This window comes from Podarcis bocagei, assembly GCF_964188305.1.
Source record: "Podarcis bocagei genome assembly, chromosome: 9".
Classification (NCBI taxonomy): domain Eukaryota; kingdom Metazoa; phylum Chordata; class Lepidosauria; order Squamata; family Lacertidae; genus Podarcis; species Podarcis bocagei.
In genome coordinates, this window is record NC_138134.1 from 52887708 (window position 1) to 52904625 (window position 16918).

Here is a 16918-nt window from a genome sequence, read left to right on the forward strand (position 1 = left end):
TTATGTGATGTGTGACTGTGAACTAGACTATACCCAAAGTCAATACTAGCCAACAGCCATGTGTCCATTTCGTTGAGTGTTGCACAGCACAGTTGCAGAAATAGCTGTCAGCTTATGTAGCCTCCAGCCATCAACCAGCCCAGGTAACTCAGCCATCTTTTTTCCTTGTTGTTGTTGTTGTTTAGTCATTTAGTCGTGTCCGACTCTTCGTGACCCCATGGACCAGAGCACACCAGGCATTTCTGTCTTCCACTGCCTCCTGCAGTTTGGTCAAACTCATGCTGGTAGCTTCGAGAACACTATCCAACCATCTCGTCCTCTGTCGTCTCCTTCTCCTTGTGCCCTCCATCTTTCCCAACATCAGGGTTTTTTCCAGGGAATCTTCTCTTCTCATCAGGTGGCCAAAGTATTGGAGCCTCAGCTTCACGATCTGTCCTTCCAGTGAGCACTCAGGGCTGATTTCCTTCAGAATGGAGAGGGTTTTTTCTTACACAGTCACAAACATGGAGAGGGCTCAAATGGAGAATGAATGTGACCACCTGAGTATCTCAGCCAGTCCTTTGACAAAGTACCCACAGAGTCCAAGAGTCTAGTTAGAGAACCATCCTGGGCTTGATGAAGCATGTCACCCTCACCTGCATGTGACCCTACTCCAGCTAAGATATCATGCCTCCTTGCAGTGCTAGTGAACCCCACCTGACCAGCTAGGGAGCTGGGCTGAGGGCCTGTGCCTGCCTCAGCCTCCTGGAGTGCCCTGTCCAGTGCTCCCTATGCCTCAGAGCCCACTGTATTTGTGGAGACAGGGCCCCTCTTCCCTGGTGATGGGTCCTGCTGTTCTGATTCTTGTTCACTGGCCCACATCCCTTCATCATCCTCTGTCAACCCATGAGCACTTCCTACAACAACTTCTCCTTCCCCATCCCCAGCTTGCCCTGGTGTGTCCCAGTGCTGGCTACACCCTTAACCAGGATTCTCTTCCTCTTCCCCGTTGTCCTGCCACTTCATAATATATGATTCAACAAATAGTGTCATGTGGTCTTCTCCCTTGGCATGGATAATATTGTTAGAATGCAGCCTTTAGTTGACAATATCTGTGCACATGCAGTGGTACCTCAGGTTAAGAACTTAATTTGTTCTGGAAGTCAGTTCTTAACCTGAAACTGTTCTTAACCTGAGATACCACTTTAGCTAATGGGGCCTCCCACTACCACCACACCACCGCTGTGCGATTTCTGTTCTCATCCTGAAGCAAAGTTCTTAACCCGAGGTACTACTTCTGGGTTGGCGGAGTCTGTAACCTGAAGTGTCTGTAACCCAAGGTGCCACTGTCCATGCACACACAAACAGCCCTAATGCAGGGACAGGGAATCTGTGGCCTTCTACATATTGTTGGACTCTAAATCTCATCACTCCCTGTCATCTTGGCCCAATGGAAGGGATAATTGGAACCTTTAGTCCAGCCACACCTGCAGTGCCACAGGTTTCCCATTCTTTTTCTAATGTATTTGTGGATTCTGATTGTATAATATAACAAAAAAAGAACTCATTTCCCCCCAAATTATTTCCAACAGAAATTGAGAAGATGAGCACTACCATAAGCAGCATACTTCTGAAGATCTTTAGGAGGCAATAAGTGTTTATACGGCCTTTATTAGATTATTTACTGTTAATTGAATGCATGAGGGTGGGAAAAAAGTTATGCCTTTGCACAAAATGTTCTAGATTTCATTTATTTAAGAAATTGGCAGGAGTTCTTGTTTGTTTGCAAATCAAGAGTTCTCTAATTTGCTACTAGCAAATGTGTTCCAGTTGATAATAAGGAATAGTTCCCAGGATAGGTTAAGCCATTGACATCAGTTACTTAGCATGGCAAGTGAACCTGTTATTTTCTAGTTGGCAAGATATTAGCAGGATTATTGCAGCTAGTCAGGCTGGCATTAATTACAGGAGAAGGCAGCCCTTAAATGTTCCTCTAATCTCTCTTGTCTACCTAGCTTGGATCAGGGATTAAAAATTTGTCAGGAGATCAAAGGACTGCCAGAGTTGTCCCATTCCACATTTGGCAGAGCTATCAGCCCTTGAAGACCAGGTGAAACAGATGAAGTTTTGTCACTACATCTCAGCAGAGGGATATTAGTTTATATTCGGATCCAAACAATAAATGCCAGATACTACATTTACACAAAATGTCTTACTGGAAACTCTATCCCCTTTGAACTGAATCGCCCTGTAAACCACAGCCTCAGTGACAGGGTTGCAAGCTGCCTATTGCCAATTTCTGTACGCTCCTTCTTTTAAATGAATGACAGCATAAAATTAATTACAATTTGTGTGGTAAGACTAAGCCAAGCAGCCAAAAAGTAAAATAAAATCCCACCCTGATCAAGCTTAGCTGCAAAGGTGCTAAGAGGAACTAACAGATTGTGACAAGGGGTGAAAGAAAGTGTCGAAAGACATTTTTCACAAGGGTCACTCAAAAGGGTATTTTAATTGCCCTCATTAGTAAATCCAAAGGATGTGCCACACTGGTCAGAAAATGCATTTTGTTGGAAAGTAATCTAGCTGCACATTTGATAGCACATTAATTTTTTAAAAAAAAGATGTACTGGTGGATGCTATGGGAGGTCAGGAAACTAGCTCCTTGTGACAGACATCCTCACTGAAGATGGGTGTTGGGTAATGTGGATGATATTTTAGGTGTGTTATTAGATAAAGTCCCTCCCCTCCACACCCGTGTATCTGCATAGGAGACGTCTGTGAGTAATTGTTTCGGGTTGTTCACAATAACAATGCATTCTAAATTTCTTTGAAGGGTGTCCAGTGTGTATTTAACACCCCTTATACAGTGTCCTTAATTTTTAATTACACTCTACAAGGGTTTAGGGTCACGGGTGGTGCTTGTTGGGATGCATCTGGGGAGACGGGGGCAATTGGCAGGCCCCCAGCTGGCTCCAGCCCACCGGCCGGCAGCCGAGCCAACTCCGGTCTCCCTTGGAACAGCATCAATCAGCGACTCATAGCTTCAGAAGCCTTCAGAAACTTGAGCATGCTCTCATCAGCAGTGGATAACTCTTCACAACGGAAGTGGCGGACAGAGGCATATGTAAGCATTTTTTCAAGCATTTTTTCAGCAGCAGGACAAAGGAAAAACATGTCAGCTGCCCTTCGTGTCCAAGCAGAAAGCAGCATAGGCAAAAGCTATATGCAACAGAAGTTCCCAGCAGACTGTGCTGGAAGTAAACAGACATGTGACATACAACAACTCCATATGCCTGTTCTAAAGGTGGAATGGAACTATATCCTAACAGCGATGTGGTCTACACCACTGAGCTTCTTGGGCTTGCTGATCAGAAGGTCGCCAGTTCGAATCCCCATGATGGGGTGAGCTTCCGTTGCTCTCTTCCAGCTCCTGCCAACTTAGCAGTTCGAAAGCACACCAGTGCACATAGATAAATACTGTAGGTTCCGCTGTGGCAGGAAGGTAAAAAGTGTTTCCGTGCGCCAGTACGTGACCAGTACTTGTCACGGTCCTCCGTGCACCAGTAGCGGTTTAGTCATACTGGCCACATGACCCAGAAAGCTGTCTGTGGAGAAACGCCAGCTCCCTTGGCCTGAAAGCGAGATGAGCACCACAACCCCATAGTCGCCTTTGACTGGACTTAACCATCCAGGGTCCTTTCCCTTACCTTTTTACCTATGAGGGTTTAACATTGGATGGCTTTGCAAGTGAAACCGAAATGCTTTGCAGAGAAACTTTTAAACAGTGTGCTTTTCTTAATGAAGTCTCAGGTAGACCTTTACCACCTAGCATGGCTATCAGCAAAACCCACTCAGCCCCTCAGGGAATCAAAACCACACTACCCTGCCTAGCTAACCCCACTCAGATAGTTTAAAAACTCCAACTGCCCATGCAGACTGTTAGTTCATTTCCCACTGACAGTCAAACTCCCATCTCTAACTGAGAACCAATACACTATCAGCCCCTGACAGATAATCCCTATCTGAGCCCACTCAGGTAGGCAGAGACCTCACCTGTCCACCCAGGCAAAAAAAAAAGTCCCGCCCTGACCACTAAACTATCAGCAGCTAACTTAAATGCCAATTTCTCTCTCGTGATTGGCTCTCACCAGCTCTCACTGGTTGTTGGATAACCATGTGGCAGACCCAGAGCCTTCTTCAGAGATGGGAAGTAAGAACAGAAGGAGGGCTTTTCAAGCTTGGACACAGTCAATATCAATCTTCTTCAGCATTTTGTTTCTTGCAGTGTTCAACCAAATGACTGAAGAGTTTACAGTCAAGCCATGATGTAATCGCTTCAAATTGCTGTCTTTGAAATCTGGTCTGTTTCTGGCTGAAATCTGGCTCACTTCAGGGGTGAGAAACCTGTTAGATTCTAACTTTCCATCAGTCCCAACCAGTGCAGCCAATGGTCAGGGCTGATGGGAGTTGCAGTCCAGCAGGACCACATATTCTCCATCCTTCTACCTTTGGAGTTAAAAGGATTGCTGATTAATGGCTTAAGTATAGCTCTGAGTAACAGTTAGCATGGAGTAGGGGGCTGGCAAAATGCTACTAACACGAAGCTTGCCAATAGCCATAGCAAGATGTTCAGAGACTGCTAACAATGGGAAGCTTTCTCTAATTGTCAGGTGATAGGAAATTTATATTATATTTGAGTGACCAGAAGATTGTGTCATTCCTGTTAAATGACATACCAAGAAACACTATAGCAATGCTTATTTCTGATACACATACAACTTAACCATGTTTACTTGGAAATAAGTCCCAATCACCTCCCAATAGTTTACTGCCAAATCCATAGGATTGAAGGCTTAGGTTTTACCTTGACTAAGAAAATCCTTGTGCTTTTCTCAGGAGTGCAACAGCCCATTAAAACCTCCCACTAGAGGTAGCTTAACCTTTAATTAAAATACATTTTTAGGGGTTTTTTAAAAGCGTTAATGAGACAGCAAAAATGATTTTGCTGAAAGATGAATAGTTATCCAAGCCTTAGAGCAGTGGAAGTTAGAGCCTCATTAGTAGTTAATTATGCAGAACACAGTATATAAATAAAGCTGTTATGGCAGTTACCAAGGGGGGGGGGGCTTGGTGCATTACCTAATGACATAAAATGTTTACAGTCTGTAGTAAGTAAAGGTACAATGTCTTACTGAAGTTATTAATAGTGTGTTAAACAGCCAGACAATCTGAATGTTCATTGCTTTGCAGATAAATGCTTAATAGCAAAATGAAAACGAACTACTTTCAGGAAAATAGTAAGTACACTTTAAAAAACGGGGTTTGGGGAGATTACTGTATGGGGGAATAAATATTGTTTATACATAGAGAAACCCCCTTCCATTGCAGAAAGCAAACCTGTGGATCCAGACCAATCATTTTTATTAAGATGGTCAGATCCATCTATTTCCAGTTTGTGTCAGTTTTGCTCCTTCATTAGTCCATTCTGTTTCGTTTCTATATTAAACTCTGTTGTTGTCCCAAAAACTGTATTGGAATATGTATTTTATCACAGAAGACATGTTTGGATATATATTTCATCTTAACATGCACATTTCCAAACATTATATCTTAATATACACATTTTTAAATGCTCTTTGATACTTTTTCAGGGTCAAGAGTTATGCAGCAAAATTCAAGGAAGTGCAAAAACTGAAGGATAATTATTTTCCAAACTGTGTATTAACACAGGGGGTGAAAATTAGTTTGGTTCGCTTAGAAATGCAAACTGAACAGAACTTTCCTCCATGCCTAATATATATTGCAAAGGAGACATTCTCATGTAGCACTGCTATGCAAGTGTTTTGAATATGATTCCAGGCTTTACATCAAAAAATGTAACCAACAAGGAACACTGTTTTCCCAAGGTAACTGTATGGTATGCTCTTCAGTTGTAATATGCTTTTTGCAATACAATGCCAATATTCTGGTATCAGGCTTATGGCTTTTTCAGAGGCACTACAGCCACTTCTAGAGATAAGCAAGCTCCATTCAGATTGGATCAAAATATAACAAGTTTTTCTCCCCTACCCCAAATCAAGAAATTCTTAGTTTCCATATAGTGCTAATAATGATGGAAGCAGCATGTGAGTGTGCTCAAGAGTACCTTTTAGGATTGTGAGTCCTGTCCCATATTCCTAACATACTGATTTCTGAGAAATGTTGGTGGATATGACATGATTACTATATATGATTATATCATTACTATAGAATGGGGCTGCCAGAGAATACCTATGAAGATGGAAAAGGAAGAAGTTGTTATAGTCTGCCAGCTTTTCTGGGGTCAGAAATGGAAATAGCACAGACAATTACAACCAGTTAAATTGTTGATTTAAGTCTGCAAATGATATGAAATGGATGACCTTTTTTATATTGTTCTGATGTTTCCTTTCTGCTGAAGTGAATGTAAGATACGTTGCATAATTTGCACAACATACATGACTTAAGTTACATAGAAGACAGTGAGATGCATAACATAGTATTTGGCAGAAACCGATCTGCAGTGGAATGGAAACAGCACTAAACATAATGAATGCTGGTCTAAACAGAGATTTCTGCCTTCTCATATCTCTTTTGTAGAGTACACCTAATATGGGTATCAAGAGGAGATAAGCATCTCCCCTCATAAAAGCACCCCTATCTGCCTCCTACTTGCCCGTGTTCCTGACCTGTATTTAACTCACAAGCAGCTGGAGTGGAAGAAAAGTAGGTGCCAGAGGAAGAGTTAAGCTTTCTCTGTCCCCCCTCCCTGCAAATTATTCATTTCCCATGACAAATTGCCCTTTCTTGTGAGTGCTTAAGAGCAGGAGCCATATGGCATATGGTTTAGCCCTAAAGGAATATGATATGACATAGGTACAAAGGTACAGTAAAGGGCAGTGTACCATACAATAGTATATAGGAGTATCTGTGAAGAAATGCAGTATGATGAGTAAAACAAAATCTCTCCCACCCATATGTCTCAAATCTCGATACTGTTTATTTTATGACTCCCAGTACCATACATCTTGAAGACATCTCTCTCTCTCTTTTCCATCTGCCTATCAGTTTCTTGTAGCCAAATGTTTTATTCCCTGTAGTTTTCCATTATGGAATGATCTCTCTCCCACAGGACTTGCCAAATGTATCAGAATTGATCTTTTTTTTCTTACAAAAGAAAGGAACAAAGAAGGCCAAAAAAATGGCTTGAACATTTGTCATGATGAAATACAAATTGCTATGAATATTGATTAGTAGCCGCACAATCAATTAAAGCTTTAAAAGAAGATTTCCTCATTTAGTACATTTGTTCAGCAGTTACCAAGTCCATAGCCCATTCAAGGGAATTAAATTGGTAAGATGACAAAAGTAGATAATGAATGTCTCCATCTGGATTGTGAATCAAATTTGTTCCCCACTCATCTTGCATATTTTTTCATCCTCTATCAATAAAGTAGTAGCAAACAAAAAGTGCCCGGCTTAAAAATTTAGTGTTGTCAGCTGTGATTGTCAAACAGAATAGGATAAACCTAGGTTTAAATATGGATGGGCAAGGTTAAAGGCCTTCCTTTGACAGCAGAGAGGGATGGGTGACAGTTAATTTCATTTTTTTTCTCAGTTTCTCATTTTCCCCAAATCTTAAGTTCAGTTCTCCAAAATTCCACAATAATTTCATTTTTTTGAATAAGTTATAACCACTTTAGTACATTTTCCCCAAATATACACATTTTTGGAAATCAGTTTTCCCTAATGTAATGCATTTTGTATGCTGTTTTCATCCATATATGTATTTTTATGAACAATTATATGCACTTTTGTACGTTACTTGGCAGGAGAACAACTGCATTGCAAAATTCAGAGAAGTGTGAATTTTGAAGAATGGTGTTTTGGTTTGCATCTTGTTTCAGAAAATGTGACTTAACCAAGTTTGCCTATAAATGTGAACTGAATTGAGTTACTCCCCCATCCCCAAGTAAAGACATGCATTTTTATTAATATACATATCCAGGTACAATCTATTATTGTTTATTTCATTTATGAATTCCTTCCCATGAAGCACCCTAAACAAATTTACAATAAAACATACATAAAACAGTTACATAAAAACAGTTAAGACCACTATATATTTAGATAGATAGATAGATAGATAGATAGATAGATAGATAGATAGATAATTGCTGTTTCAAACAGCAACTTCAAATACACAAAATCAGTTCAAATCCAAGAAAGGTACCATTGGGTATAAAGACTTCAGAATCCTTGCTCAAGGATTTAGAAGGCTTCTTCTTTAGCAGAGGAGTCCTGTCTGATACGCAGTGGGAGGGCATTCCAAGGAATGGGTGAGTAAATGCAGTAAGGATGTCTTCAGCTAGCGCCAGGTGAGCATACCCATGGCCAGCTTAGTCACAAAGCTGCCTATTCCAAACTCACGCATCCCAGTGGTTTGAGTTGCAAAGTCAGGTCCTGGAATGTGACCATATAATTGCAGATTTATGATTTATGATAGAAACACCATTGCCATAGAATATGGACCAGTAAGGGCATTATATTTCTATTTCACGTTATGTACTTTTATAGTACAGTGGTACCTCGGTTTAAGAACAGTCCTGATTAAAAACTATTTGGTTTACGAACTCTGCAAAACTGGAAGTAGTGTCCCGGTTAGTGAACTTTACCTCAGTCTAAGAATGGAATCCAAACGGTGGAAGTGCACCAGCGGCTGGAGGCCTCATTAGAGAAAGCGGGCCTCGGTTTAAGAATGGTTTCAGTTTAAGAATGGACTTCCGGAACGGATTAAGTTCATAAACTGAGGTACCACTGTATTTAAATGGAATGCTGGAAATTTTGCTGTCGCGATTTATGCTTTATAGAAAAGCCTGCTTTGAATATTCCTTTCTACCATTGCTTAACAGGAAATCTGTTTAATGGTCTAAGATTGTGGCAATTAATGTAAATTTTTGTACTGTTTTGACAGACCATTGAAGGTTTCATCTGTTGGAAGAAAGCTCTCTAAATTAATATTAATGAAAACAGTTAAGAACATAAATGGCATGCCTGATTTTTTTCTTCTTCATGTGATGTTGCAAATCTTATCTTCATTAAGAAAAGGAATCTAGGAAATAGAAAGTCTCTCCCAAGCTATAACTAGGAGTCTCTCCCTTACCATTTCTTCATCAAATAATCTATTCATCATTTGTTGAAGAAGGAAGTATATATTTGAGCTATTGTCTGTCAATTGATTTGGAAAAATAATATTCATTTCCTAGCAATGCTGGACTTAAACAGTTTGGGAAATGAAAATGCTGGATAAAAAGCCTGGTTGATCAAAACAGAGCATATTATTTTAAATTGCTAGTGTGACCACACAACCTTAGTTAGGTATATCTGTTGCTACTTGAAATAAACATAAGCAAAAACATTGTCACTAGAAGGCTATAGTATCTCATACCTCCTATGTATGTTTTTATAAGAAGAAAAGTTACTCAGTTTGGTACAGCTATTAACTGTGTGCACAAACCACAAGATTCCATTTCGATCCAGATTCAGCACTTCAATCAGAAGCCTGCCTCATTCTGAAGTGCTTTGTAGCCTTTTGGCATTGGATCCAAATCTGCTTTGTGGGAAATGAAGCACTGCTTTCCTCCATTTACTTGGCAATGGACAAAGAAAGAGTCATCAAACTGCACAGGACCAGTTGTTGTTGTTGTTTGCTTTTTTCATACAATGTTATCTGTGAAACAGGAGCACTAGTGATGGAATTTAATGATGATAATAGGCTTGAGATATCAGAAAGAAAATAATTCAATGAGTGGGCACACAGTCACTAAACTATACAAGACTGTGGAAGTTCACTCACTACAAAAATAATAAGTCTGAGAGAGATTGAAAAGGTAAAAAAATAAAAAATAAATCACAGACATAAAGCCAAGTGAAAAATAAACAAAGTAACTCACTTTTAAAAAAAGAAAAAAAAACCCTCACATGCAGAAGTTCAAGGCGAGATCTTCAGTGCTTTTATGGGAAATGGGATGGCAAAGTGGGTGCAACAACACTGCATTCTAAAACAAACTCTGGCTAATTATCTGACCCAAGCAAGACAGTAAGAATGGAATGAACAAAACTGCTAATGAATGAATGGAAATAAAACAATACATTTAAAAGGATGCTAGTGAGAGTGGAACAGAGGAAACTAATTTAGCATCACTAAAAAGGGTAGTTGAGGGACTCTGCCCCAACTCCCCAAAACTGTGCCCCAAGTCCACCAGAACCATTTACAACATCCAGTGCTGGAAGGAAAGAAGTTGCGTGTCGAGGTCCCCAGGTCCACCCCAATAACTCACACATCACACAGAATTTTTTGTTTAAGGTTTTTGGCATAATTTTGGCCACAACTTTATTAAAATACAAATTTGTGAGTGGTTGCTTAGGCATTGGTTGCGACTATCTGCCCCCACCATGGGGGACAGACTGACATTCCGCACAATGCGAGAGTCAGAATGGGGGAATACACTTGGGGGTTACGCGGAGCAGGGAATCTGCCCTCACCCCAAATGCAACCAGGAGCTCATTGCTATGGCCCGAGCCCCCTTGACAGAGTGGACAAGCAATAGTTAGCCCCCAATTCCTTTAACGGAATCCCTTGCAGCAGCAGCATTAGAGGGGCAGGCACAGCCAATCCATGCCCCTCAACCAACCAAACCATAAACCAATGCCTAACTGCGAACCTTACAAGTTGTGATGATTTGCTACGCAGTAGGCAAAAACCAAATGGCCCCAGCCAATCAGCCAGATGGACAAAATTCCTACCAGGCCCCTGCTCCAAAGCAGACGACCCCATGACAGACATAGCAAGGTCAAAGTGAACAACCCTATTCTAGGGAGGGAGGGACGGGCAATCCGCTGCACGGGCGAAAAGAGGAAGCCCCAGCCTCGTGCAAGGAGTTTTAGCATTTCTGGCTGTCAATCAATAAATGGCAACATTAATTTCTTCCCAACAACAAGGGAAGCCCCAATCGCATCAGTGGCCAACAATCAGTTAGCCTGCCCCCAACTTTGGAGTGTCCTGGCAGCCCCCACCGCAACACGTGCTCTCCATGAAGGAGAACACGCTTTGCAAAAGAGCAGGAAACATGTGAGACAAGCATTCTCTCAAATGACCCTCCCTCGAAGCTCTGGGATTCTCATTTATTAGAAGCTGCACATATCAGTCACAATAGAACTATCCCTCTCCCCCACTTTAGCAGAGAGCTTTCCTATGGTAAACAGTGTTGTGTTTCAGTCACAGTGTCTTCAGCCTCACTTTTTGTGGCCTTGACTCAACTTGTGACACTACTTAGGCCACCATCCTTCAACCCTACCCCTCCCTGAGGCATCCTCTTTTGACCCAAGACTTTGGCTTTACACAAAGCTGATGTAGACCCCTAATGACTATACAGTGGTACCTTGGGTTACATACGCTTCAGGTTATGTACACTTCAGGTTACAGACTCCGCTAACCCAGAAATAGTACCTCGGGTTAAGAACTTTGCTTCAGGATGAGAACAGAAATCGTGCTCTGGCGGCGCGGTGGCAGCAGGAGGCCCCATTAGCTAAAGTGGTGCTTCAGGTTAAGAACAGTTTCAGGTTAAGTACGGACTTCCGGAACGAATTAAGTACTTAACCCGAGGTACCACTGTATAGAAGTCCAAAATAAAAATGAAGGATTAGCAAATAAGATAGCAAAGAAATGAGAAGGGTGGCAAGAGCTGTGTTATTATAAAGTATACCAACTCCTTGATTAGCTTAGCTCTTTCACTGGAATTTCAAGAGGGTAAAATGAAAAAAGGAAAAGAGGGACAGAGAACGTCAGCTTTTTTCATTTCCTGTGAATGAGATTAATCAGGTCACCTGAAATACCAAAGATTAAAGCAATGAGCTAATCGATTATGGCAATATCCTGAGCTTCCTGCTGCTAATGTCTCAGAGGGAGAGTGAAAGCCGAAGAACTGTGAAAACCTTCTGCCACTCTAAGTCACACCGATTTAAAAAGGCCATGGGGAAGACATGTTCCGGACTAGATTTTATTAATATTTCAAAAGGATTTTGTTCTTAATATTGTGAGTCGGCAAACTCTCACCTCTGCACTGAAGAAAGCAACACCGTAGAGCTGCTACTGTTTTTCAAAGTCCTAGTTGTAGAATGTAATTTATATTTGGGACCCAGGAATTTGCATTTAGTTGGTGTCGGGGGGGGTACCAATGATTTGTAGATCTATGTTAGTCATTGTGGTTGTTGAAGCCCCCAGCCAAGCCCACCTCGACCCACTGAGGCATGGTGTGCCTCTATGATATATCGTATCACATATCGTATCATATTGTTCCCAGAGAGAATATTTGAAATGGTGGTGACAAGGGGAAGGTAGATGCAAACAGTGTTGTGTCAAAATTTTCTTTTGTGTTGTTGTTTTTACTATTTCCCATCAAGGAAAAAAGATTACCTTTGGAAATATAACTTTAGTGAAATTCTTATGAGTTTTTGTTACCTTACTTTCAAGGTGGCCAAGTGGGGTTGTGAATGTAATTTTACAAATCATATCTGTGCGGTGGGCTGCATTCTACTTTCTGAAAGTTTTATATAAGAGGAGGCAAGCTCCACCCTGACCTACGTGTGTTCATTAAAATGTTGGAGACTGGTATCCCATGCATAGGTGTCCTCATAGGGGTTGCATCCTGACCTTCTAAGCACACTCATAGGTCAGGAGCACAGCCTGCTACTTTGATGTTGACCCTCCAAGCAAGTCCATTGTATCCTAATAAGCACCTGGAAGGGGCCAGTGTCATATCATGTATTCAACAGCAAGTCATCAAGTAATCTGAAAATAAGTAAACAGTAACAAATTGTTAAAAGTCCATGTGTACATCAGCCTGTTGTTAATGTATGACTATGTTTGCTAATCATTTTTACATGGGAAAGTGCCAACAAATTGTTAAAATGAAATAAAAGGGGCAGTTTAAATGGAAGACTTTGCCAATAGAGAAACATCCTTTCAAAAACTGTGAGTCATTTTGTTTTTCCCTCTCATTGTTAGTCAAAGGAAGATATAAGTATTGATAACCCATCTGATCAATGGAATAAACCAGTTAAAGTATTTGCAGCCATAAATCACATTTGTTCCAATATTCAAGCATTTCAAGGGAAGATAAGGAGAATCATAAGTAGGTGAAGTACTGCAGTTAAAAGAGATCACCAAATCATTTATAGAAAGGCAGCTCCTGGGATCAATTTTTCTTATGCGCTGAAACACTCACATAGCCAATAAAGCATTAGTAAGATTAATGAGTTTCATAAAAAACAGAAAATTTTGGATCTATATTTTATTCACTTCACTGTAACTTAAAATTGCATTTTGTATTTTTATAAACTATATTACTCTATTTTCGTCACATTCTTTATGTTATTTACATTCAAATAGGTTAAAGAAGCATTTTCTGGAGACATGTTAGCACAAGAAAAACTGCAAAAGCCATTATATGCTATACCGATGGCCAATCAATTGAGGGATCATATTGAGCCTTCCCTTGCCTCCTCTGCCTATTCACATAAGACTATGGGATGCCTCAAAGCAATACTCAGCATTGCTGTAACACTTTATAGAGTGTTTCAGTGGATAGACAGATCAGTAGAAATCTAATTCATGTCCCTGTTACATCTGCTCACAAGGAAGTCGGTTCCATCCCATTTCCACATTTTATGTGCATGATCTCTCACCCTCAAAAAATCAACACAAAGTTGTTACTAAAGGGGGAAGGGGTGAGGACTAGCCATACTTTGAAAAAGCAGGCAGTATCCCCGGGAAGGGATCCATGGTACAGCATCTGCTTTGCATACAGAAGATCCCTGTTTCAAACCCTGGCATCTCCAGGTAGGGCTGAGAGAGAACCCAGTCGGAAAATGTTCTGCCTCCATGGTTGACGGCAGCAAATCCTTCAGAATACAAGTTGCTGGAAATTACAGAATGGTTGTAGTTGTTTAGTCATTTAGTCATGTCTGACTCTTCGTGACCCCATGGACCAAAGCACACCAGGCACTCCTGTCTTCCACTGCCTCCTGCAGTTTGGTCAGACTCATGTTTGTAGCTTCGAGAACACTATCCAACCATCTCTTCCTCTGTTGTCCCCTTCTCCTTGTGCCCTCCATCTTTCCCAACATCAGGGTCTTTTCCAGGGAGTCTTCTCTTCTCATGAGGTGGCCAAAGTACTGGAGCCTCAGCTTCACAATCTGTCCTTCCAGTGAGCACTCAGGGCTGATTTTCTTAAGAATGGATAGGTTTGATCTTCTTGCAGTCCATGGGACTCTCAAGAGTCTCCTCCAGCACCATAATTCAAAAGCATCCATTCTTCGGCGATCAGCCTTCTTTATGGTCCAGCTCTCACTTCCTACATAGATCACTGCCTTCATGGATCACTGCCTTGCCGTGGCGAAGGGACTTGAATAACTCAGAGAAGCTAGGAGTTATGCCGTGCAGAGCCACCTAAGATGGACAGGTCATAGTGGAGAGTTTTGACCAAATGTGATCCACCTGGAGCAGGAACCGGCAAGCCACTCCAGTATTCCTGCCAAGAAAACTCAATGGACAAAGACAACAGGCATACAAAATGGTAGATTGCTCAAATGTTATTGAGCTCTTCAAAGTGGGTGGAATGGAACTTACACAACAACTTCACATGCTCATCAAAAAAATCTGGGAGAGAGAAGAGATCCCAACAGACTTTAGAGATGCCAAAATTATCAATCTCTTTTAAAAAGGTGACAGAACTGATTGAGGAAACCATTGAGGCATCTCTCTATTAGCTGAGGCCGGCAAAATTCTTGCAAGCATCTTAGCAAACTGTCTTTTAACAATATCCGATGTGACCCTTCCTGAATCCCAAAATGGTTTTCAGCCTTCTAGGGGGACAGTGGACATGCTTTTTACCACTTGACAGCTTCAAGAAAAATGCAGAGAGTAAAACCAATCCCTGTATATGGCGTTTATTGACCTGACTAAGGCTTTTGACAAGGACCGACATTGATGCCAACATCCAGCATCGCCTGAGCTCTGCGAGTGCGGCTTTCTCCCAATTGAAGTGCAGAGTGTTTGAGGACTGGGACATTCGCAGGGAAACCAAAATGCTTGTTTACAAAGCTATTGTACTAGCAACCTTACTGTATGCTTGTGAAACAAGGATCACTTATAAACACCATCTCCTACTCCTCAAAAGATTCCATCAATGGTGTCTTTGAAAAAAATTAGCTAGATTGATTTCCTTTCCAATGGGATGAATAAGCAAACAACAGCAATTTCCACTCCCATTTCCATTTCCATCAAAATTCTCTAGCGTCCCTAACTGCAAGTACCATCAGCCCCAGCCAGCATGGCCAATGGTTAGGGATGAGGGCAGTTGTAGTCCAACTCCATTAGGAGTGCTATAGGTTTCCCATGTTTCATTTAGACCAAGGATGATCAAAAAATTTAAACCATAGTTCAATGCCTTTGTTCCTGGAGGCCATTTGGTGGTACAGACGGGTGGGCGGGGGGCTCCAGAGATGACTCTAGGTTTTCTCTATCACTGGCCTGATTTGGTTATTTGTATGTATGGTTGTTAAATTTCCATATTAACCTTATTAATAAAATTGTGTCCTGTTTCTATCCATCCAGTGCATTTGACTCTTCATTGCACACGTCTTGTCAATTTCACTTCCATCTTGCAATTTTGAAACCAGCTCGGGAGAAATAGTTGCCTTCATCACAAATTGGATCTGTCAGCAATTCTGTAGGGTTTTTGATCAGAGACCACCTTAAAAGTAAATAAGCAACAAGAGAAAAAAGATGGAAACCAGCAGAATCTATACATTTAGTACTGTGGCATCTGTTATGATGTGAGCACTGGCCTCAGGCCCAGACACAATACAGTAGTACCTCTGGTTGCGAACGGGATCCGTTCCGGAGGCCCATTCACAACATGAAAAGAGCTCAACCCACAGTGTCACGTCTGTGAATGCGCAAGTTGCAATTCGCCGCGTCAGCGCATGCATGTGATGTCATTTTGTGCTTCTGCGCATGTGTGAGCAGCGAAACCTGGAAGTAACCCTTTCTGGTACTTCTGGGTCGCCACGGGACGTAACCTGAAATAACGTAACATGAAGCAAACATAACATGAAGTATGACTGTATTGAAAAGGTGTATGGGTGGCTTTATGAACTTTGTGAACAGAAGAGATAATGTCTGGAGCCCACCAAAGCCACATGTTGTGGTAAGACACATTTCAAAGACACAACTTAGATATATACTATTTGAACTGGAAACAAACAGAAACGGGACAAACCTTGAATAACTTCTGTGTATAGGAAGATGAGGCTTGTCAACCTGGGAAAGTAGCCCCTCAAAAAGAAGGAAAACTTGTTGTAAACCTCCTCTGCCTTATGAGATATCCAGAGCGGAGTCTCTAAGGCAGTTGAATGGTGCCTTGTTTACCTCCTTGCAGCAACTCTGGCAGCCAAGCTGGTGTTTTCCTTTGGAAAGGCTGAGAGGAGGGTCTTGTCATCTGGGCAGCCCAGGATTCCATATACACTGCCCAGGCTTCTGCCCCTGAGAGGTCACTTTGGTGCTGCTAATGTGACTTCACCCCTGGAGGCACACTCCATTGTCTCTCAAGACAGACAGATACCAACAAAACAGCTGTAGTTGTTATTTGTGTTATTGCTTATGGAACTATAAGCTGAAAACCAGTAAACATTTTTTTTAAAGGAAGGCGTTTTATTCTATGCTTTAAAAAAACCCTTTTTTTGTTCCAAACCAGACAAAGATTATTAGAAATGGCTGCTTAATACTTTTCACACCTCTTTATTAAGTAGGCATGCGGCATTTCACACTGTTTCCTTGAAGTGATTCTGTCATATTTCA